At 52.2% G+C, this 24600-nt stretch overlaps 1 pseudogene; it reads left to right on the forward strand.

The window, feature by feature from the left end:
• The first annotated feature begins 1887 nt into the window (after window positions 1-1887).
• On the forward strand, window positions 1888-22695 carry LOC137308624 (zinc finger protein 271-like; annotated as a pseudogene).
• Window positions 22696-24600: the final 1905 nt, after the last annotated feature.

The following is a 24600-nucleotide window of genomic DNA, read 5'->3' on the forward strand; positions in this document are numbered from 1 at the left end:
GGAACCCGGAAGACCAGGTAAGTGGATCCAATTAGGCTGCGATCGCGCGGGGGGCAGACTGATTTCACCGGGCGTGTTACCCACGCACCCAATAGCCCCCCCGCCGCGAACCCGCAGCCCTGGTAACATCGAGCCCCCTTGTGTCCCTTTTTAGCGAGGACACATAACATGGTAATAGAGTCAGCCTGACAGGCAGGAGAATTAGGTGAGGCTATTAACAGATCGTCTACACACTGGACCAGAGTGGAACCTGCTTCTAAGACAATGTCCTGCAAGTCTGCCTTTAAACACTGTGAAAATATGGTTGGGCTTTCAGTGCAGCCTTGAGGCAATCGTGTCCATGGATATTGTCTTCCCTTAAACGTGAAAGTGAAAAGAAATTGGGAGTGGTGATGAATTGGGAGACTGAGAAACGCTGAACATAAGTCAATCACTGTGTAATGGGTGGAGCCGCAAGGGACACTGGTGAGAATTACAGCAGGGTTGGGCACAACAGGGGAAACAGGGAGAACAGAGGCATTCACTTCCCGTAAATCTTGTACGAGCCGCCATTTGCCTGTTTGCCTCTTTTGAACAGGCAAAATAGGAGTGTTGCAAGGACTTTTAGTTGGGATAATGATCCCACAAGCTGCACCGAGCAGGTGATCTGTTTTTTTGAGGTGGTCGGTTGAGGGAGAAACTCTCCTGCTCTCCTTTGCGGTGGTGGCCGCGGGATCTTTTCCGTCCACCCCGAGAGGGGCAGGCAGGGGCTTCGGTTTAACGTCTCATCCGATGGACGGCACCTCCAACAGCGCGGCGCTCCCTCGATACCGCCCCTCCGACAGTGCCGCGCTCCCTCGGTACCGCCCCACCGACAGGGCAGCGCTCCCTCAGTACTGACCCTCCGACAGCGCGGCGCTCCCTCAGTACTGACCCTCCGACAGTGCGACGCTCCCTCAGTACTGACCCTCCGACAGTGCGGCGCTCCCTCAGTACCGACCCTCCGACAGCGCGGCGCTCCCTCAGTACTGACCCTCCGACAGTGTGACGCTCCCTCGGTACCGACCCTCCGACAGCGCGGAGCTCCCTCGGTACCGACCCTCCGACAGTGCGACGCTCCCTCAGTACCGACCCTCCGACAGTGCGACGCTCCCTCAGTACTGACCCTCCGACAGTGCGACGCTCCCTCAGTACTGACCCTCCGACAGTGCGACGCTCCCTCAGTACTGACCCTCCGACAGTGCGACGCTCCCTCAGTACTGACCCTCCGACAGTGTGACCCTCCCTAAGTACTGACCCTCCGACGGTGCGACGCTCCCTCAGTACTGACCCTCCGACAGTGCGACGCTCCCTCAGTACCGACCCTCCGACAGTGCGACGCTCCCTCAGGACTGACCCTCTGACAGTGTGACGCTCCCTCAGTACTGACCCTCCGACAGTGTGACCCTCCCTCAGTACTGCACTGAAGTGTCAGCCCAGATTTTGTGCTTCTGACTCAGGCGAGAGTGATACCCACTGAGCCACAGCTGACATAGGCCATATTCTAGTGTGTGGAGCATTCTGGGTATGATTGCCCGCCATTGTTAGCACCAAATGCTGATATTTCTGAGATGGGGTTTAGAAACGCAAGGTGTAAATGATACCGTGAGCCGAAAGAGGTGCATTTGGAGCGGAGAACCAGTGACACACTGCGTAACCGGGCGCAAACATTCATTCTCAGCCCAGACATCACTAAGAGAAAGGAATAAAATTCATTTTATTTGATTTTAAATGGTTTAATTTACAAATTGAATCATGTTTGTGTCATTGTATTTCCCAACACAGATTCAAGGCTTCATTTTTTTGAATGTGGAAGGAGAAATGTTTGTCTGTTGTGTCTGTGGGAAAAGATTTGAAACATCAGTGTGAGTGGAAAATCACCGAGACACACACACCCGAGTGAGAGTGTTCCAGTGCACTGAGTGTGGAAAGAGCTTGAACCAGTTACACAGCCTGAAAAAACATCGCACCGTTCACAGCGGGGAGAAACCGTCCACGTGTTCTGTGTGTGGACGAGGCTTCAACTGATCGTCCAACCTGGAGAGACACAAGGACACCCGGACCATGGAGAAACCGTGGAAATGTGGGGACTGTGGGAAGGGATTCATTTCCCCGTCCCAGCTGGAAATTCATCGACGCAGTCACACTGGGGAGAGGCCATTCACCTGCTCCGTGTGCGGGAAGGGATTCGCTCGTTCATCCCACCTGCTGAGACACCAGCGAGTTCACACCGGGGAAAGGCCGTTCACCTGCTCCGTGTGTGGTAAGGGATTCACTCGTTCATCCCACCTGCTGACACACCAGCGAGTTCACAACGGGGAGAGGCCGTTCACCTGCTCCGTGTGCGGGAAGGGATTCACTCTGCGCTCCATCCTGCTGACACACCAGCGAGTTCACACCGGGGAGAGGCCGTTCACCTGCTCCGTGTGTGGGAAGCGATTCACTTGTTCATCCACCCTGCTGACACACCAGCGAATTCACACCGGGGAGAGGCCGTTCACCTGCTCCGTGTGCGGGAAGGGATTTGCTCGGTCGTCCCACCTGTTGACACACCAGCGAGTTCACACCGGGGAGAGGCCGTTCATCTGCCCCGTGTGCGGGAAGGGATTTGCTCGGTCGTCCCACCTGTTGACACACCAGCGAGTTCACCAGTGACTGCAGGCGGTTGGATTCTGCTGTTATCGCTGCTGTTAATCACATCCAGGACTGAACCACGTGGGGACGGCAGGGCCCAGAGGACACAAAGAGCGTACCCAAAACTGCAACCGGCTTACCTGGCTGGATTTCGAACTGTCAAGGAACCCTGGTTTGGTGAGCATGATCCCTGACCTCTCCTAGTTCAATTGAGTTCGGTTTTGGGGGTGGGACAAGGGTAAGGGGATTAGTAGGGTGATTTTCCCTCGTTATGCCGTGTGTTCCCCATTCTTAACTAAGTGTACTTTGTATCTCAGTGTTATCCGAACGTTATAAGTTCATTTGTGACTTCAACAAACCCAGTTTCTTTTCTTGTACCAAAACCAGTTGTCTGCTGTATTTTTTGTCACAACCCCCAAATAAGTCCAAGGTCTCGAACCCAGGGAGTGGGAGCGATTCGGACTGCTCAGTCGTCAGAGGTGAAGCTGACACACACCACCACCCCCTACAAAATGGCGATCCAGAAGGGACCTTGGCAAAAGGGATGTGACACAGTGGACACTGATTTGGAAGAGAGAACTGTAATGGAAGAGAGGATCTCAGATTATGTGTTCAGTAAGGTGAATATGGAGAAAAAATGGGTCACTAATCTGTTAAGGGCTGGGCGCCCGGTAGATGCTGCAGCTAAATGGACAGAAGGGAAGGATCATAAGAAATCCATCGAAAAGGCAGTCTGGCTGATGTGCTTCAAGAAACAGATCCAGCTTTTGGACAGGCTCGTTGAAGCACAGGCAGCTGAGATTCGGCAGTCAGCCCTTGAAGTCCAAACAAAGGCCCGAGCAGGGGAGAAGTTACTGTTAGCATTGCAGACTCTGAACCAGGAAAGGGTGCAGTTAGTGGGGGAGCATAAGACCCAACAGGAATATTTACAGTGTCAGGTCACCGAGGCCAAGAACAACGAGCTGAGGTTGCGGGAAAAGAATGCCCGCCTGGCAAGTCAAGTAAGAGAGCAGGAGGAGAAAGTAAAAGGCTTACAGGCAGCCTATAAGAAAGTGAGCGCACAGAGGTCTGAGGATGCAGACCATGGCCCCTGCCAGAAGCAGATAGAGAGTCTGAACCTTGCTCTAAGGACGGCAAAAGGCATGGTGTGCCTCATAAGCCCGAGTGCAGCCCAGGTCGACTTCACAGGGAACCTGGGGAGAACGGTTCAGACACCACAGGTAGTGCCCAGGGACGACCCGGTTGAGGAGCAGGAGGGCCCACGACCACCACCCGTAGCGCCAAGCTTTAGCAAAATCTGGCAGGAGAGGGGGGTGGAATTAGGGGCAGAAGCTGAGGAGGAAAACCCCCAGCAAGAGAGGCTGGGACCGGGGCCGATGTGCCCGGCCCGGCAGGAAAGGTTCGGCCCGCCCGCTGATAACGGGGATGAGGGACCCCTCCAAAACCAGTTCGTAGTTCCCCACAGCACCCAACAGCTTAGGGCCATGGTGAGCCATTTAACTAAACTTGCTGCAAATGGGGACCCCTCGGTCCACTTCAGGGAAGTGGAACAAGCAGCAAGCATCAACGAGTGCAATGATGCTGAACAGGCCAAAATGCTGCTTTTCTCCCTGGAGAGTAAGCTCTTCCAGTCCCTCTCTGACCAATGTAAGATGGGACAGTGTGATTATGGGGAGCTCAAGGAGGAAGTTCTTGAGGCCATGGGGATGAATGAGGGAAGTCCTTTCTCCCGGGTGGAAAAAACAGTGCAGCTCGGAGGAGAAACCCCGCAGGCTTTTGCAGACAGGTTGTGGCCGGTGTATAGGAGCGCATGCAGTGGGACGCCTAACTGAGCTCACCTGGACCAGGATCAGCGGGCCCACTGGCTCCGTTGCCTGGTGGCAAACAGCTTGCCACAGGTCAGGGCCGCGGCAGGAATGTGGTTTGACCCAAAGAATCCCCTGACCACCGAACTCACAGTGGTCAGACAATTGACCATAGCTTACCGTAATGGTAAAGGAACCGATGCACACCCACCAAAAGGGAAAGTGCATGAAATGAAACCCGGCCAGGGTAGGAAGGAGTGGCATCAGGAAGGGAATAACCCTTCCAGCACAAAGCTCAACTGTTATGGGTGTGGGATGGATGGACACTGGAGGAAGGAGTGTAAGAATCCTTGGAAAGATAACAAGGGAAAGAATTCCTCAACCCCAGCCCAAAAGGCAGAGACAGGAATCCCTCCCGCCACGGTCGAGTCATTTTTGGACGCCATGAGAACCCTATTGACTGGCCCAGGGAAGGTCGCAGCCACCACCGGCGCTCTGACCCCATCAGCCCCATCTAACCCACAACCCTGACTAGAGCCAGCACAGCCTGTTTACCTGTGTTCCCTTACCTACGACTTATGGAAGAGACCCCTCGTTGAGATGGAGGTAGAAGAGGTAAAGGGGACCTATCTGTTGGACACGGGAGCATCATGTACCGTGATCCATTCAGCTCACCCCACCACCTCACCTCTATCTAACGGGGTCCCATACAGTCTGTCGGGATTCACAGGTAAAGAACAGGCTGGCTCATTTTCCATCCCGCTGAACATTCGTTTAGGAACACTCCGCTGTAAGTGGACCTGTGTCCTAATGAAGTGGGAAGTGGAGGGTGGAAAAGGGATCCTGGGAGCCGACTTTATTGTAGGCCACGGGATCCTAGTGGATTTGAGGAATCACTGCCTGTGGGGGGCAAATACAGGAAAGGAAGGCGGAGTTGTCGTCATCCCAGGGAAACAGGGGAAGGGGACCCTGTGCACCATGAAGCCTAAAGAGGGTTATAACCTCAAACTCATGGTCAGCAATAACCCAAGGGAGTTCCAGGCATTTGTGCGAGCCCACCTCGCCACATTTGCCACACACAAACACGACTGTGGGAGGGTCAACGGGTTGGAGGTCAGTGTAGATGGGGACCCTATGGCCCGACCACAAAAGCAATATAACTTCCCCAGGGAAGCGGAGCCAGACATGGAAGCAGCCATGTCCTCTTTAGTGCAACAGGGCGTCCTGAGACCGATAGCCACCCACGTGAACTCTCCACTGTGGCCGGTTAGAAAACCGGACAACTCCTGGAGGGCCACAGTGGACTATCGGGTGCTCAACAGTAACATCCCAGCCTGTGCACCCACGGTAGCAGCAGTTGCCGACCTGATAGGAAGTATCCCAGCATCCGCGACCACTTTCACGGTGCTGGGTATCTCCAACGGGTTTTGGTCCATCCCTTTAAGGAGAGAGGATCAGTACAAGTTTGCCTTTACCTTTAAAGGGCAACAGTACACCTGGAACTGTCTGCCTCAGGGCTTCCACAATAGCCCCAGCATTTTCCACCAATGCATGGCAAACAGTTTAAAGGGCTTCAGCCAGCCCAGGCAGCTGGTACAATACGTGGATGACCTGCTCCTATTCACCGATTCGAGAGAGGAGCATGGCCCACTTCTGGCCGAACTGCTGGAACTGCTCGGGCAGGAAGGTTTTAAAGTGAACCCAAAGGAAGCCCAGATTGGCCAGCAGGAGGTGAAATTCCTGAGCCTGACAATACGCGCTGGGGAAAGGGCCATAGATAAAGCTAGAAGGGAAGCAGTACAGGAGTTACCAGTCCCCAACACAGTCATGGGAGTGAGATCGTTTCTAGGGCTAACCGGGTACTGCAGAGACTTCATTGAGGACTATGCGGCCACAGCAGCCCCTCTGCTCCGACTCCTGCATAAGGGAGTGGAGTGGGTTTGGGATGAGGGTTGCCAGGCAGCATTTGTCAGGCTCGAGAAAGATCTGCAGACCGCACCAGCTCGAGGGGCCATAGATGGAGGGAAAGAGTTCTTCCTGGAGGTAGCAGCCAGCGGGGACAGCCTGAGTGCTGTGCTGCTCCAAGAGCGGCATGGCAAGCTGAGACCGGTGGTCTACTCCTCCAGGATACTCACAGATGTGGAGAAGAGCTACTCCAATTGTGAAAGGCACCTCTTGGCCACATATTGGGCTGTGAAAAGATCGCTGATCTTCACAGGCACCTCTCCCATCACCCTCCTCACCCATCACACGCCCACCCAGATGCTCCTGGACGGGAGAATCAAGGATGGGACAGTGAGCAGTGCCCGCATTGCTCGCTGGACCCTGCTTCTCTCACAGATGGACCTGAAAGTAAAAGGGCTCTGCGAGCCAAAGCTCGCAGCGAACCTGGTATATCCTGGAACAGCCCACCGGTGTTCCATAGAAGGGGTTTGGGAAGTAAACATAGGTTTACGGGCCGGGATACACCCCACAGGCCGTGAAATCTATGTGGATGGCTCCAACACAGTATCTGCTGGTGAGCGACTCACGGGGTGTGGAGTTTATGACCCAGCGGCAAACCTTGCCCCGGCAATTAAGCTCCCCAGCACCATGAGCGCCCAGCAGGCTGAACTGTCCGCGGCAGTGTACGTGGTTACACACCCCGAGATCTTCCCCACCCCATACACGATTTGCTCGGACAGCATGTTCACATGCAATTCGTGTACGGAGTACCTGGCCATCTGGTCCTGCCACGGATACACCTCCGCTGACGGGAGACCCCTCACAGTGAAACCCTTGCTGGAGAAAATCTTGATGTGGAGATGCCGGTGAAGGGACTGGGGTTGACAATTGTAAACAATTTTACAACACCAAGTTATAGTCCAGCAATTTTATTTTAAATTCACAAGCTTTCGGAGGCTACCTCCTTCCTCAGGTGAACGATGTGGAAATGAAGTCCTCGAAAACTTCGAGGACTTCATTTCCACATCGTTCACCTGAGGAAGGAGGTAGCCTCCGAAAGCTTGTGAATTTAAAATAAAATTGCTGGACTATAACTTGGTGTTGTAAAATTGTTTACAGGAGAAAATCTTAGCAGCAGTGGGGGAGGAAGGGGAGGTTTTCATCCATAAGGTGAAAGCCCATTCCTCCGCAGAGCCCCGGAGTGAGGGCAACTGGCAGGCCGACGTGCTAGCTAAGGAGGGTGCCCGCACAGGCACTTTCTGGGACCCATTTGGGTCCCGTCCTATCGCAGCAGTCACGGGTAGGAATGGGACACAGGGGAGTGCAGGGGTAGCTTTAACCCCGGACCTTAAGACGGTCCAAACCCAAGACCCCGTCCTCAAGGCAGTCCTCAGTGCAGTGGCAGAAGGGAAAAGGGTAGAGGGCCCTTACAGCACAGCAGCCCTCTCTGTAAAGGAGGGCATGCTGTTTCAGGGAGAGCAATGGGTAGTACCGCAGCAGCACAGGAGGGAATTCCTTCAACTGGCCCATGAGGGTCCAGGAGCGGGGCATCCCGGGCCTGAGACCACCTGGCAGCGGGTGGAACAGGCAGGATGGTGGCCAGGACTCAGGGAAGATGTCCGCGAGTTCTGTGCCAGCTGTCTGGTGTGTGCTGCTAACAACCCTGACCCCCACAAAAGGAAAGTACCTATGGGACACATCAGGAGGGTAGAGGGACCATGGCAGTCGATCCAGGTCGACTACATCGGGCCCCTACCCACCGCCCAGGGAGGCTATAAGTACTGCCTAGTCCTGGTGGATGTGTTCACAAAGTGGGTAGAAGCCTTCCCCTGTCGAACAGCCACTGCTATGAGTACAGCCAGGATCCTGGTCAGGGAGGTGTTCTCACGATGGGGGCTACCACAGTACGTGGAGTCCGACCAAGGGAGCCACTTTACAGGGCAGGTCATGCAGGATACCGTTATGGTACTTGGCATAGAGGGGAAATGGCACGTTGCACACAACCCACAGTCCTCAGGGATTGTAGAGAGGATGAACAGAACCTTGAAAGAAAGGCTGAGGAAAGAGACGGTAGACTCACCTAGAAAGTGGGTAGAAGTCTCACCGTTGGTCCTAATGGGGATCCGAGCCAGCCAGTCAAAAAGCACGGGGTATTCCCCACACGAGCTCATGACTGGTAGGGTTATGCGGACCCCCACCCATGTGCTCGCCCCGGTGCTCACGGAGGGTCAGCTCAGAGAGGTGAACCTGGACAGCTTCGTCAGGAATCTGTTTGAACACCTTAAACAGGTTCACTGACAGGCTGCAAGCAACATGGGAAAACAGCATCGGAGTAACCGACTGCTGCTAGAACCCCGTACGCACCACGAGTGGGAGATAGGGGATCAGGTTATGGTTAGGAATTTTGCTCGGGTAGGCAGTCTAGAACCATTATACATGGGGCCCAACAGCATTGCAGATAAGGCAAGCCCCATGGTATCCGCCATAAAGCTGCCGAGGCGCACCAAATGGTTCCACATTAACCAATGTAAGTTGTTTAAATCCGAGAGAAGGGAACAGCCAGTTGGGGCAAGGTCTGAGGATCAAAATCCTCAGCCTGCAGCAGGAGCAAACTCACAGACTGCACAAGCAGGTGCAGTGGCTTGTTTTAAGGGAAGGGCCATCCCACCCACCGTTTGGGACACTCCCCCGCTCATCTGGGACTCAGACGAGGTGGGACCTGAGGGCAGAGAGTTACCTGCCCCTGACATAGGTTTAGAAGAGGTACAGCCTGAGGACAGAAATCCCCAGCCAGCGGCAGTGGAGATTCCACAGACCGCACAAGAGGGGACAGTGGCTCGAGTTAAAGACTCACCAGCCAGAAAACCCCGACCAGCCAGAGTCCCTCGAAGGCCCCCACGAACGCCACGGCCAAAGAAACCGTGGTCACCGGCTCCCCAGTTTAAAAGGGCAGCCCCTCAAGTCAGGGATCGATCTGAGGACAGAGGTCCCCAGCCAGCAGCCGCAGGGTGCGAGGGACCAAAGGTACAGGACAGGGCGGCCACACCGAAGGGAGTAGTGTACTGTAGCCCGAACAGGGATTAGCCTGGCCGCCCGGGGACGGGCGGCGGATGTACATAGCTTCTGTCATTTAATTTTGAGATTGTTAAGTTTGGGTGTTTTAGTTAAATTTTATATCAGGTGGTTGGTAGTTTAAGTATTATTGTTTACCGTGTATTATTTTTCTATGTATGGACCGTATTTTCCAAGTGGTGCAGGGGTGTTGGACCCCCTCCGTGCTTGGATATGAATGTAACTGAATTCTTACCTGTGTCTGCATCTGAACACTACACCTAAAGGGGAATGTATGTTTTGGGTCTTCGATAGGTAAACTACAGGGGAAGGTTGGCTCTCGAGGATCGAGAATTTTGCTCACCTTTTACCAGTATGATATTTGAAGCAAGGTTAAAGTATCACAGGGGGGAGTGTAAGATTCTCAAAATTCACAGATCCCCCAAAAAACTCAGAGAAAAACCCTAAAGAAATTCACCTTTTCCCTGAGTATGGAAAACTTTGGCCCCTGAGTAAAATCCTAAGATGGAAGGACAGGTGAGAGGTCACCAGACGAATCCACAACCCACACGTGGAAGGTGGGAGAATTACTGCTTCAGACATGTCTCTGTTTTAATGCAAAACGGACAGCAGGGGGTCGACAATCACCCCCATTGAAAGAGGCAACTTTTCCAGACATGGTGGGGCCATGCTTTTGTTTTCAAGCAAAACCATCAACACCTCGGACGTTGGATACAAAAGGAAGCCTTATGTGACCAGCTCTGAATCAGAATTAAAACAATGACCCATTGGGAGAAGCAATTTGCAAAATGATTGGGACCATCAAAAAAACCATCAAAGAACTTTGTAAGAACTGTTTTAAACAGGTAGTCATGATGTGGAGATGCCGGTGATGGACTGGGGTTGACAATTGTAAACAATTTTACAACACCAAGTTATAGTCCAGCAATTTTATTTTAAATTCACAAGCTTTCGGAGGCTTCCTCCTTCGTCAGGTTCACATCGTTCACCTGACGAAGGAGGAAGCCTCCGAAAGCTTGTGAATTTAACATAAAATTGCTGGACTATAACTTGGTGTTGTAAAATTGTTTACAATTGTTTTAAACAGACCATTGTAAGAGAGACATCCACAAGGCGAAAGCTCTCTCTCTCTCTCTCTCTCTGTCTTGCTGGCTCTGGTGGGCTGCTTGTTTTGCTTCTGCCTGCTCTGAAAGGAAAGCAGTTTCCAGCAGACAACAAGGAAAGCAGTTGGACAGGGATGGTCAGCAGCTCCAGAAGCAGGCCGACACACAAGAAGAAACCAGAGCAACAGTCCCAGTGACCGTCAGACACCTCGCGGCAACAAGGGCCTTACGAAACAACCAACCGAATATTACCACCAACCAACCGGGTAATATTGAGCCACCGCGACCAAAGAAAACCAACTCGGGAGAAAACCGAAGATCCGCAAAGTTTCCACTCTACAATCTATTTCTGACTTACCTCTGGGTGAATGACTGTCAAGGTTTCGTTTGGTGAGCATTATCTCTGGCCCTTCAGAGTCCAACCTAGCTCGTACAGTGGGATTGGGAGGGGTGAGGTCTCCTTCCGACTGTAATTTCCCTCGCGTGTACTGAAGTGTTCCCCATTTTATTAGAGCGTTAAGATTGTTGTGTTGTATTTCCTCTCTTGAATAGAGGTCAAAGTTTCTTGCACCAAAACCAGTTGTCTGCTGCACTTTGTCACAACTCCCAAATAAGTCCAAGGTCTAGAACCCAGGGAGTGGGAGCGAATCGGACCGCTCAGAAGTCAGAGGTGAAGCTGACACACACCACCACCCCCTACAGCCTCCAACAACCACTACCATCTTCCTTTGTGCGAGGTATGACTTCAGCCACTGGAGAGTTTTCCCCCTGATTCCCATTGACTTCAATTTTACTGGGGCTCCTTGGTGCCACACTCGGTCAAATGCTGCCTCAATGTCAAGGGCAGTCACTCTCACCTCACCTCTGGAATTCAGCTCTTTTGTCCATGGTTGGACCAAGGCTGTAATGAGGTCTGGAGCCGAGTGGTCCTGGCAGAACCCAAACTGAGCATCGGTAAGCAGGTTATTGGTGAGTAAGTGATGCTTGATAGCACTGTCGACGACACCTTCCATCACTTTGCTGATGATTGAGAGTAGACTGATGGGTTGGTAATTGGCCGATTGGATTTGTCCTGCTTTTTGTGGACAGGACATTCCTGGGCAATTTTCCACCTCTCATTCCTCCAAACTCCAGAGAATATAGGCCCATTCTACTCAATCTCTCCTCATAGGATAACCCTCTCATCCCAGGAATCAATCCAGTGAACCTTCACTGCACCACCTCTAAGGCAAGTATATCCTTCCTGAGATAAGGAGACCAAAACTGTACACAGTACTCCAGGTGTGGTCTCACCAAAGCCCTGTACAATTGCAGCAAGATGCTGCCAAAGTCACAGTAAAAGAGGATGTAGTTGAGATACTGGATGGGCTAAAAATTGATAAAGAGGAGGTACCAGAAAGGCTGACTGTACTTAAAGTAGATCAGTCACTCAGTCCGGATGGGATGCATCCGAGGTTGCTGAGGGAAGTAAGGGTGGAAATTGCGGAGGTGCTGGCCATAATCCTCCAATCATCTTCAGATATGGGGATGGTGCCAGAGGACTGGAGAATTGCAAATGTTACACCCTTGTTCAAAAATGGGTGTAAGGATAAACCCAGCAACTACAGGCCAGTCAGTTTAACCTCGGTGGTGGGGAAACTTTCAGAAACCATAATCCGGGACAGAATTAATAGTCACTTGGACAAGTGTGGATTAACAAAGGAAAGTCATGTTTAACGAACCTGATTGAGTTTTTTGTTGAGGTAACAGAGAGGGTTGATGAGGGCAATGCGGTCCATGTGGATATGGACTTCCACAAGGCCTTTGATAAAGTGTCAGCAAAGTTGAAGCCCATGGAATAAAAGGGGCAGTGGCAGCATGGATAGGAAATTGGCAAAGTGACAGGAAACAGAGAGCAGTGGTAAACAGTTGTTTTCTGGACTGGAGGAAGGTGCACAGTGGTGTTCCCCAGGGGTCTGCCCCGCTCCCTCCCCATAGCCCTGTCTCAATCCCAAACTAATCCGACTGCCCCACTCTCCCCATAGCCCTGTATCAATCCCAAACTAATCCCACTGCCCCACTCTCCCCCCATAGCCCTGTCTCAATCCCAAACTAATCCGACTGCCCCACTCTCCCCATAGCCCTGTATCAATCCCAAACTAATCCCACTGCCCCGCTCCCTCCCCATAGCCCTGTCTCAATCCCAAACTAATCCGACTGCCCCACTCTCCCCATAGCCATGTATCAATCCCAAACTAATCCCACTGCCCCACTCTCTCCTCATAGTCCTGTATGAATCCCAAACTAATCCCACTGCCCCATTCTCTCCACACAGCCCTGTATCAATCCCAAACTAATCCCACTGCCCCGCTCCCTCCCCATAGCCCTGTATCAATCCCCAAACTAATCCCAATGCCTCGCTCTCTCCCCATAGCACTGTATCAATCCCCAAACTAATCCCACTGCCCCATTCTCTCCACACAGCCCTGTATCAATCCCAAACTAATCCCACTGCCCCATTCTCTCCACACAGCCCTGTATCAATCCCAAACTAATCCCACTGCCCCACTCTCTCCTCATAGTCCTGTATGAATCCCAAACTAATCCCACTGCCCCATTCTCTCCACACAGCCCTGTCTCAATCCCAAACTAAACCCACTGCCCCACTCTCTCCTCATAGTCCTGTATGAATCCCAAACTAATCCCACTGTCCCATTCTCTCCCCACAGCCCTGTATCAATCCCAAACTAATCCCACTGTCCCATTCTCTCCCCACAGCCCTGTATCAATCCCAAACTAATCCCACTGTCCCATTCTCTCCCCACAGCCCTGTATCAATCCCAAACTAATCCCACTGTCCCATTCTCTCCCCACAGCCCTGTATCAATCCCAAACTAAACCCACTGCCCCACTCTCTCCCCACAGCCCTGTATCAATCCCAAACTGATCCCACTGTCCCATTCTCTCCAAATAGCCCCGTATCAATCCCAAACTAATCCCACTGCCCCACTCTCTCCTCATAGTCCTGTATCAATCCCAAACTAATCCCACTGCCCCACTCTCTCCCCAAAGCCCTGTATCAATCCCAAACTAATCCCACTGCCCCACTCTCTCCCCATAGCCCTGTATCAATCCCAAACTAATCCCACTACCCCGCTCTCTCCCCACAGCTCTGTACCAATCCCAAATTAATCCCACTACCCCGCTCTCCCCCCATAGCCCTGTATCAATCCCCAAACTAATCCCACTGCCCTGCTCTCTCCCCATTGCCCTGTATCAATCCCAAACTAATCCCACTGCCCTGCTCTCTCCCCATAGCGATGTATCAATCCCCAAACTAATCCCACTGCCCCACTCTCTCCCCATAGCAATGTCTCAATCCCAAACTAATCCCACTGCCCCGCCCTCTCCCCATAGTGTTGTATCAATCCCCAAACTAATCCCGCTGCCCCACTCTCTCCCCATAGCCCTGTATCAATCCCAAACTAATCCCAATGCCTCGCTCTCTCCCCATAGCACTGTATCAATCCCCAAACTAATCCCACTGCCCCACTCTCTCCCCATAACCCTGTATCAATCCCCAAACTAATCCCATTGCCCCATTCTCTCCCCATAGCCCTGTATCAATCCCCAAACTAATCCCATTGCACCATTCTCTCCCCATAGCCCTGTCTCAATCCCAAACTAATCCCACTGCCCCATTCTCTCCCCATAGCCCCGTATCAATCCCAAACTAATCCCACTGCCCCATTCTCTCCCCATAGCCCTGTCTCAATCCCGAACTAATCCCGCTGCCCCACTCTCTCCCCATAGTCCTGTATCAATCCCAAACTAATCCCACTGCCCCACTCTCTCCAAAAAGCCTTGCATCAATCCCAAACTAATCCCACTGCCCCACTCTCTCCCCATAGCCCTGTATCAATCCCAAACTAATCCCACTGCCCCATTCTCTCCCCAAAGCCCTGGATCAATCCCAAACTAATCCCACTGCCCCACTCTCTCCCCATAGCCCTGGATCAATCCCAAACTAATCCCACTGCCCCACTCTCTCCCCATAGCCCTGGATCAATCCCAAACTAATCCCACTGCCCCACTCTCTCCCCATAGCCCTGTATCAATCCCAAACTAATCCCACTGCCCCACTCTGCAAGGGAATATAGTTTCCACACAAATTCAGTCCTCGTGGTTAAAAACACACTTCCTGAGGCAAGATCAGTGAAATGGGCCTGTGGGTTCGAACACGTCGCTAGGCAACCACATTCCAGAACCAAGGAAGGACGATAGCTGGGCCTCTCGTACTGATCAGGGAACCATCTCTGAGTCCACATCTCACTTTTGATGTGTAACTTTTCCTGTCTTTCTATGATCAGCTGTCTGTATTAATCAAACAGGACATGGAATATATGGGAACTGATGAGTTTCTGTCAGTTTTATCAGGGCCTTTTGCATCTCAGGGAGTTGCCCGACTGGTGGAGACTGCGAACGGAAACAGTTGCAGCCACAGGAGGAGACAGCTCTCGAAGCCTCTCACATAACAAGGAGGCCTCAGGGTTAATGGCCTGGGAACAGGCAGGGAGGAAGTGAACAAGTCCAGGCCGCCAGCCTCGGCCTTGAAGTGAAGGGAGGTTTGAGGGGCAGGCCCCTCGAGTGTTGGAGGCCCAAGATTGGCCAACCAGAGGCAACGACATTTTGAGGGCCACTCAATCAGCCCGTGAAACGTAGAGATGAGAATTGGGCTGACCGCTCTTCCTTTGTCTGGAGAGATACACGAGGCCTCGTTGGCCACCGCGCCCTTGAGAGTGAGCCCGATAGGGGAGATCCCACTGTGTGAGTGACAGCCCCGGGGCCATCCCCCAAAAGTAACAGGAAAGAGAGAGACCCCCCCTTTCGAGAGTCAGGGAGTGAAAAGAGGGAGAGAAGGAGATATAAAGAAGAGAAGGTGTAGAGGGAAAAGAGGTTAAACAGACAGGACCAAAAGTTACGATCTCCGCCCAGAGGATAGCGGAGTAAATTAATGCCTTGTTTTCCGGTTATTATTCCTTAAATACTTGAATGTATTGGTCCTTGCTTTTGTTCAAATAAAAGATCATCACTGTAACCAATTGGTGGCAGGTTCACCGACATAAACCTGACAACTCTCCCCACAGCCCTGTATCAATCCCCAAACGAATCCCACTGCCCCACTCTCTCCCCATAGCCCTGTATCAATCCCCAAACTAATCCCACTGCCCCACTCTCTCCCCATAGCCCTGAATCAATCCCCAAACTAAACCCACTGCCCCACTCTCTCCCCAGAGCCCTGTATCAATCCCAAACTAATCCCACTGCTCCACTCTCTCCCCATATCCCTGTATCAATCCCAAACTAATCCCACTGCCCCACTCTCTCCCCATCGCACTATATCAATCCCAATCGAATCCCACTGCCCCACTCTCTCCCCATCGCACTATATCAATCCCAATCGAATCCCACTGCCCCACTCTCTTCCCCCATCGCCCTGTATCAATCCCAAACTAATCCCACTGCCCCACTCTCTCCCCATAGCCCTGTATCAATCCCAAACTAATCCCACTGCCCCGCTCTCTCCCCATAGCCCTGTATCAATCCCAAACTAATCCCACTGGCCCACTGTCTCCCCATAGCCCTGTATCAATCCCAAACTAATCCCACTGCCCCAATCTCTCCCCATAGCCCTGTATCAATCCCAAACTAATCCCACTGCCGTGCTCTCCTGTCACTCTGTTGCTCTTCGTACACTGACTGGTGTCTCTCACTCTCCCCTTATCACTGTCAGGACACTGACTGGTGTCTCTCTCTCTCTCTCCCCTTGTTAATGTCAGTACATTGACTGGTGTCTCTCTCTTCCCCCCCTTGTTACTGTCAGTACACTGACTGGTGTCTCTCTCTCACTCCCCTTGTTACTGTGAGTACACTGACTGGTGTCTCTCACTCTCCCCTTGTTACTGTCAGTACACTGACTGGTGTCTCTCTCTCTCCCCTTGTTACTGTCAGTACACTGACTGGTGTCTCTCTCTCTCTCTCCCCCCTTGTTACTGTCACGACACTGACTGGTGTCTCTCTCTCTCTCACCCCTTGTTACTGTCAGTACACTGACTGGTGTCTCTCTCTCTCTCTCTCCCCTTGTTACTGTCAGTACACTGACTGGTGTCTCTCTCTCTCCCTCCCCTTGTTTCAGGGACAGGCAACATTCCACATTGCCCACCAGACTCTGTTTTTTTCTGGTGGATTGTGGGCGTCCCACTCTGTGTGAAATGCAGGTCAGTCGGAATTGTCAGCGTTTTTTAATTGGAGATTTTAAAAAGTGGAACCTTTGAGACACGGAAATATTGATTTTGTACCAAAGATTCATTTGGGATTGGAGTAAACAGTGTAATATTTTATTGCAAAATAATCTCAGGCCAGAGAAAATCAAAGGAGTGGATGGGGTTCAGACAGAGAAACCTTACAGAGAAAGATTATTTGTGATCACCAGGCATTGTTCTCTGACTATTTATGCTGTGCATTTATGGAATCCGACACTCACCTGACGAAGGAGGAAAGCTCCGAAAGCTTGTGATTCCAAATAAAGCTGTTGGACTATAACCTGGTGTTGTAAGACTTCACACATTTGTCCACCCCAGTCCATCACCAGCATCTCCACATCATCACTAAAAAAACAGATGATCTGGTCATTTATCACATTTCTGTTTGTGGGATCTTGCTGTGCGCAAATTGACTTCTGCGTTTCCAACATTACAACAGTGTCTACACTTCAAAAAAGTACTTCATTGGCTGGAAAGGGCTTTGGGATGTCCTGAGGCTATATAAATGCAAGTCTTTCTTCCTTTGTTCTTTACTTTCGAGCAGCATAGACTTAGAGGTGACCGGATAGAGGCCGAGAAAATAATTACAGGGCTGGATAGCATCCGATTATTCCAGTTTAACAGATTGGGGAGGACCAGGGAACACGAGTTTAAACTATGGAAGAGTAGGAATAGACTGGATGTGAGGCGGTTCCTCTTTTCCCAGAGAGTACCGAGCCTCTAGAATACGTTCCCAGCTGGTGGGGTGGGTGCTGGCTCTCTGCCTTCAAGAGGGAGCTGGACCAGTTCCTGACTGGTCCATCATACAGAAGGTCAGTGTCTTTCTGGACAACACTTGGTCCGTGTGATCTGCTGGACTGCTTTCGACAGATCAATTAGCTCCAATCTCATCTCAGGAGATCTCAACCACTCAACATACTGTCCACAGGGGAGTTCTCCCGGTGCCCTGGGACCAACATTCGTGCTTCAAACAACACCAGCAAAAAAACACTTGATTGAACGGCCACTCGTCTCATTGCTGTTTGTGGGATCAAGCTGGCTGCCCCGTAACAACAGGGACTACACTTCAAAAGGACTTGTGGTATCTTAAGCGACATTAAAAAGAGGCAGCACACTGTGTGTTCAACGCAAAGCTGATTTCTTTGCCTTTTATCCAGAATATGAAACTCCAGCCCAGTTATAGGGATTATTAACATCAGAAACAAACCCCAACTGTCAGAATGAACATGGTTCAGTCCTGGATGTGATTAACAGCAGAATCCAACCCCTGCATCACAGGTGAACTCGCTGGTGAGTCAGAAGGTGGGATGACTGAGTGAATCCCTTCCCACACACGGAGCAGGTGAACGGCCTCTCCCCGGTGTGAGCACGTCGATGAATTTCCAGCTCCGACGGGGAACTGAATCCCTTCCCACAGTCCCCACATTTCCACGGTTTCTCCCCGGTGTGACTGCGATTGTCTCTCGACAGACCTGATGATCGGCTGAAGCCTCCTCCACACACACAACACGTTTGCGGTCTCTCACTGCCGGGATTGGTGCTTTTTCTTTCCACATTCAAAGGCCGATGATATTCAGGTCCTGATGAATCGAGGGACTCGGTCAGATCTTGACGTGAGGTTTGGTTTGAGTTTCCCGTCTGCAAATCCTCCCCTTCTAATACCCTGTAAAATGAATTTAAAACAGGAAAAGGGGAGTGTGAGAGAGAACCCACAAATAAACAAAGGCAGGTTGTGAAATTGAGCCTCATTAACCTGGTAACTTGTGGGGCCGGCACCAGAGAAAAGTGATCATGAAACTGCCGATTGTCGAAAAAACCCAACTGGTTCACTGATGTCCTTCAGAGAAGCGAACCTGGCATGGGGTCTGGGCCGACACAAGAAAAAAAAACGCGAGTAATGGCGGCGGTGGGCCCCCACAATCCCCCGCGCCCCAGAAACCCCTCTATCTCTTCCCTCTGCTCAGACTGCGCATGCTCCCCCAGGCCGCGCCCTGCATTCTGGGAGCAGCCTCGGGCCTGTCGTTTTGTCGCTCAGTCGGACTCGGTGGAAACGGGAGAAGAAAACCGGGAATAAAAAGGCGGCGGGTAGGACCGGGGGGCGGGGCGGGGGGACGGGAGCCGCCGGACCATCGAGTGCGCGCCTCACCTCCCCGGCGGGCGGGCGGTCGGTCGGTCGCGGCCGCCATTAAAATCGATCCGCTCGGTGAGGCTCCGGGACCCGCACCGCGCATGCTCCGGCCGCCAGCCCCGCGCCTGCGCACTGCGCCCCATTCCCCAGAGCTGCCAAAGCAAGAGTTGCATTCGAGCAGCGCCTGTCCCATCCTCAGGGCCCCTCCCCCTCCCCCTCCCACACACAGCCCAGCAGCTGCTGGTGAAGTTGCAGCCACTGTTGCAATGCAGCCAGTGCATGAGAACATAATGCACAGCAGGATCCCACAAGCAGCACCGAGCAGGTGATCTGGTTTTTTGAGGTGGTCGGTTGAGGGAGAAACTCTCCTGCTCTCCTTTGCGGTGGTGGCCGCGGGATCTTTTGCGTCCACCCCGAGAGGGGCAGGCAGGGGCTTCGGTTTAACGTCTCATCCGATGGACGGCTCCTCCGACAGTGCGGCGCTCCCTCAGTACTGACCCTCCGACACTGTGACCCTCCCTCGGTACCGACCCTCCGACAGTGTGACGCTCCCTCAGTACTGACCCTCCGACAGTGTGACCCTCCCTCAGTACCGACCCTCCGACGGCGCGGAGCTCCCTCAGTACTGACCCTCCGACAGTGCGGCGGTCCCTCAGTACCGACCCTCCGACAGTGCGACGCTCCCTCAGTACCGACCCTCCGACAGTGCGGCGCTCCCTCAGTACCGACCCTCCGACGGCGCGGCGCTCCCTCAGTACCGACCCTCCGACGGCACGGAGCTCCCTCGGTACTGACCCTCCGGCAGCACGGCGCTCCCTCGGTACTGACCCTCCGACAGTGTGACGCTCCCTCAGTGCTGCACTGAAGTGTCAGCCTTGATTTTGTGCTTCTGACTCAGGCGAGAGTGATACCCACTGAGCCACAACTGACATAGGCCATATTCGAGTGTGTGGAGCATTCTGGGTATGATTGCCCGCCATTGTAATCACCAATTGCTGATATTTCTGAGATGGGGTTCAGAAACGCAAGGTGCAAATGATACCGTGAGCCGAAAGAGGTGCATTTGGAGTGGAGAACCAGTGACACACTGCGTAACCGGGCGCAAACATTCATTCTCAGCCCAGACATCACTGAGAGAAAGGAATAAACTTCATTTTATTTGATTTTAAATGGTTTAATTTACAAATTGAATCATGTTTGTGTCATTCTGTTTCCCAACACAGATTCAAGGCTTCATTTTTTTGAATGTGGAAGGAGAAATGTTTGTCTGTTGTGTCTGTGGGAGAAGATTTCAAACATCAGTGTGAGTGGAAAATCACCGAGACACACACACACTCGAGTGAGAGTGTTCCAGTGCACTGAGTGTGGAAAGAGCTTTAACCAGTCACACAGCCTGAAAAAACATCGCACCGTTCACAGCGGGGAGAAACCGTCCACGTGTTCTGTGTGTGAACGAGGCTTCAACTGATCATCCAACCTGGAGAGACACAAGGACACCCGGACCACGGAGAAACCGTGGAAATGTGGGGACTGTGGGAATGGATTCATTTCCCCATCCCAGCTGGAAACTCATCGACGCAGTCACACCGGGGAGAGGCCGTTCACCTGCTCCGTGTGTGGGAAGGGATTCACTTCTTCATCCAACCTGCTGACGCACCAGCGAGTTCACACCGGGGAGAGGCCGTTCACCTGCTCCGTGTGTGGGAAGGGATTCACTCGTTCATCCCACCTGCTGACACACCAGCGAGTTCACACCGGGGAGTGGCCGTTCACCTGCTCCGTGTGTGGGGAGAGATTCACTCTGCGCTGCATCCTGCTGACACACGAGCGAGTTCACTCTGGGGAGAGGCCGTTCACCTGCTCCGTGTGCGGGAAAGGATTCAATCGGTCGTCCCGCCTGCTGGCACACCAGCGAGTTCACACCGGGGAGAGGCCATTCACCTGCTCCGTGTGTGGGAAGGGATTCACTCAGTTATCCATCCTGCTGAGACACCAGCGAGTTCACACCGGGGAGAGGCCGTTCATCTGCTCCGTGTGTGGAGAGGGATTCACTTGTTCATCCCACCTGCTGACACACCAGCGAGTTCACACCGGGGAGAGGCCGTTCACCTGCTCCGTGTGTGGGAAGGGATTCACTCGGTCGTCTTACCTGGTGAGACACCAGCGAGTTCACACCGGGGAGAGGCCGTTCACCTGCTCCGTGTGCGGGAAGGGATTCACTCAGCGCTCCCACCTGTTGACACACCAGCGAGTTCACACCGGGGAGAGGCCGTTCACCTGCTCCGTGTGTGGGAAGGGATTCACTCGGTCGTCCTACCTGTTGACACACCAGCGAGTTCACCAGTGACTGCAGGCGGTTGGATTCTGCTGTTATTGCTGCTGTTAATCACATCCAGGACTGAACCATGTTCATTCTGGCAGTTGTTAGAATTTACAATGTTAGAATTTGCTTTGTTCTCAATCAAAGTTAATCACATCTCGATATGTGTTAATATCAGAGGCTCGCAAGAACAACAGAGGCCCGCCAGTCATCACATTATCTATCTGGGATGCCCAGGACATAGACTGTCCCTTTGTATTGCCAGGCAGGAGACATCAAGTTAAACTTTAAACAATTAAACTATTAACACGGCCATTACGTCGAGGTCTGGAGGAATCTCACTTCAATATATATTCTGGGCATCATGTGAGATGACTCACATTAAAGGGGATGATTTAAGAACAAACAGCAAGGCTTTTGGTTTGTTAAGCTGACAGGACGGTCAGAAGTCCAATCTCCAGAAGCCAGGCCGGATCACCTTGGGCCTGCAGGAAACCAGTGTGTATGAGTTTATTGTCTCACCGTAATAGTTCTTATACGATTGGTGTCGGTGTAATAAAGTTGCATTCGGACAATACGCTCGATCCTGACCCACGGGGAATCATTGAATTGAGTTCAAGAGGTTTCCTTCCAGGTGCTTTGTTTCTGCTGACTGGCGGGTCTCACGACTTTGCTTGCGGTGAGGTGACGCTCTTTGAGGGTCGGAGTGAACATTTCCACGGAAATAATTGGCAAAGGAGTTTGTGAGAGACGGTGAGGTCCGTGTTTTTACTGGTTCCTGGATAGTAAATAGTGTTTCTCCTTCCCGCTACAGGTAGATGGAAAATTAATACATTTGTTCCTGTTACATATTACATAGAATGTACAGCACAGAAACAGGCCATTCGGCCCACCTGGTCCATGCCGGTGTTTATGCTCCACACGAGCCTCCTCCCTTCATCTCACCCTATCAGCATATCTTTCTATTCCTTTCTTCCTCATGTGTTTATCGAGCTTCCCCTTAACAAGTGGAAACATCTTCTCTCCGTCTCCCCTTTCGAATCCCTTCATAATTTTAAAGACCTCGATCAGGTCTCTGTTCTGGAGAAAAGAGCCCCAGCCTGTTCAATCTTTCCTGATAGGTATAACCTCTCAGTTCTGGTGTCATCCTTGTGAATCTTTTTTGCACCTTCTCCAGAGCCTCTATATCCTTTTTGTAATATGGAGACCAGAACTGTGCCCCGTACTCCAAGTGTGGTCTGACCAAGGTTCTATACAAGTTTAACATAACTTCTCTGCTGTTCAATTCTCTCCCTCCTGAAATGAGCCCCAGCGCTCGGTTTGCCCTTTTTTTCCGGCCTTATTAACCTGTGTCGCTACTTTTAGTGATTTGTGTGTCTGAACCCTCTTCTGCCCCATTTTGAACCCCTCCCCTCCCCCGATCCACAGGGCGGTCCCGGCCGGGGAACCCGCTCAGAGACTTCGCTCAAAATCAACCCCCCCCCCCCCCCCCCCCCCGAATCCCGGACAGTGACGGGGGGGGGAATCCCCGCCCCCTGGACCAATGGGACACCGAGACATCCACTGTGACGTGTACAAGGGGGAATCCCCGTCGCCTGGACCAATGGGACACCGAGAAATCCACTGTGACGTGTACACGGGGGAATCCCCGCCGCCTGGACCAATGGGACACCGAGACATCCACTGTGACGTGTACAAGGGGCGGTCCCAGAATGCAGGGCGCGGGGCCTGGGAAGCATGCGCAGTCTGAGCAGAGGGAAGAGATAGAGGGGTTTCTGGGGCGCGGGGGATTGTGGGGGCCCGCGGCCGCCATTACTCACCGGGTGCGGCTCAGTGTCACTCGGTTCACCGGGACCTGAACATCATCGGCCTTTGAACAGGGCAGCAGTGAGAGACCGCGCACGTGTTGTGTGTGTGGAGGAGGCTTCAGCCGATCATCAGGTCTGTCGAGAGACAATCGCAGTCACACCGGGGAGAAACCGTGGAAATGTGGGGACTGTGGGAAGGGATTCAGTTCCCCGTCAGAGCTGGAAACTCATCGACGCGCTCACACCGGGGAGAGGCCGTTCACCTGCTCCGTGTGTGGGAAGGGATTCACTCAGTCCTCTGCCCTGCTGACTCACCGGCGAGTTCACACTCACCACAGACCTTTTAAATGCCCCGACTCGGGGAAGTGCCATAAAGGTTCCGGGGAACTGACAGACCATCAACACAGTCCCACTGACGAGAGATGCTGTCACTGCGGGGACTGGGTTCAGGCAGTAATCCACCCTCACTGAACACCAACGCACTCACACTGGGGAGAGGCCGTTCACCTGCTCCGTGTGTGGGAAGGGATTCACTCAGTCATCCAACCTACTGACACACCAGCGAGTTCACAAATTACTGCAGGGCTTGGATTCTGCTGTTAATCACATCCACGACTGAACCATGTTCATTCTTACAGTTGAGGTTTGTTTCTGCTGATGTTCATAAACCCAAGAACTGGGCTGGAGTTTAATATTCTGGATAAATGTCAAATAAATCGGCTTTGTGTTAAACACACAGTGCATCAAGTCTTTTTAATACAGAGACGTAGAAAGGTTACAGCACAGAAGGCGGCCATTCGGCCCATCAAGCCCCTGTCGGCTCTTTGTCAGAACAATCCAGTTCATCCCATTCCTTCACGCATTCCCCTTCAAGTATTTATCCAGTTCTCCTTTTGAAGGCCATGATTGAATCTGCCTCCACCACCCCCTCGGGCAGTGCATTCCAGATCATAACCACTCGCTGTGTGAAAAAGTTTTTCCTCATGTCACCTTTGGTTCTTTAGCCAATCGCCTTAAATCTACGTCCTCTGGTTCTTGACCCTTCCACCAATGGGAACAGTTTCTCTTTATTTACTTTATCTGAACCCTTCATGATTTTGAACACCTCGATCAAATCTCCTCTCAACCTTCTCTGCTCTCAGGAGAACAACCCCAGCTTCTCCAGTCTCTCCACATAACTGAAGTCCCTCATCCCTGGAATCATTCTAGTAAATCTCTTCTGCACCCTCTCCAAGGCCTTCACATCCTTCCTCAAGTGCGGTGCCCAGAATTGGACACAATACTCCAGTTGTCGCCGAACCAGTGTTTTATAAAGGTTCATCATAACTTCCATACTTTTGTACTCTGTGCCTCTATTTATAAAGCCCAGGATCCCGTATGCTTTTTTAACCACTTTCTCAACCTTCCCTGCCACCTTCAACGATTTGTGCACAAATACCCCCAGATCTCACTGTTCCTGCACTACC

This window comes from Heptranchias perlo, unplaced genomic scaffold (genome assembly GCF_035084215.1).
Source record: "Heptranchias perlo isolate sHepPer1 unplaced genomic scaffold, sHepPer1.hap1 HAP1_SCAFFOLD_134, whole genome shotgun sequence".
Classification (NCBI taxonomy): Eukaryota; Metazoa; Chordata; class Chondrichthyes; order Hexanchiformes; family Hexanchidae; genus Heptranchias; species Heptranchias perlo.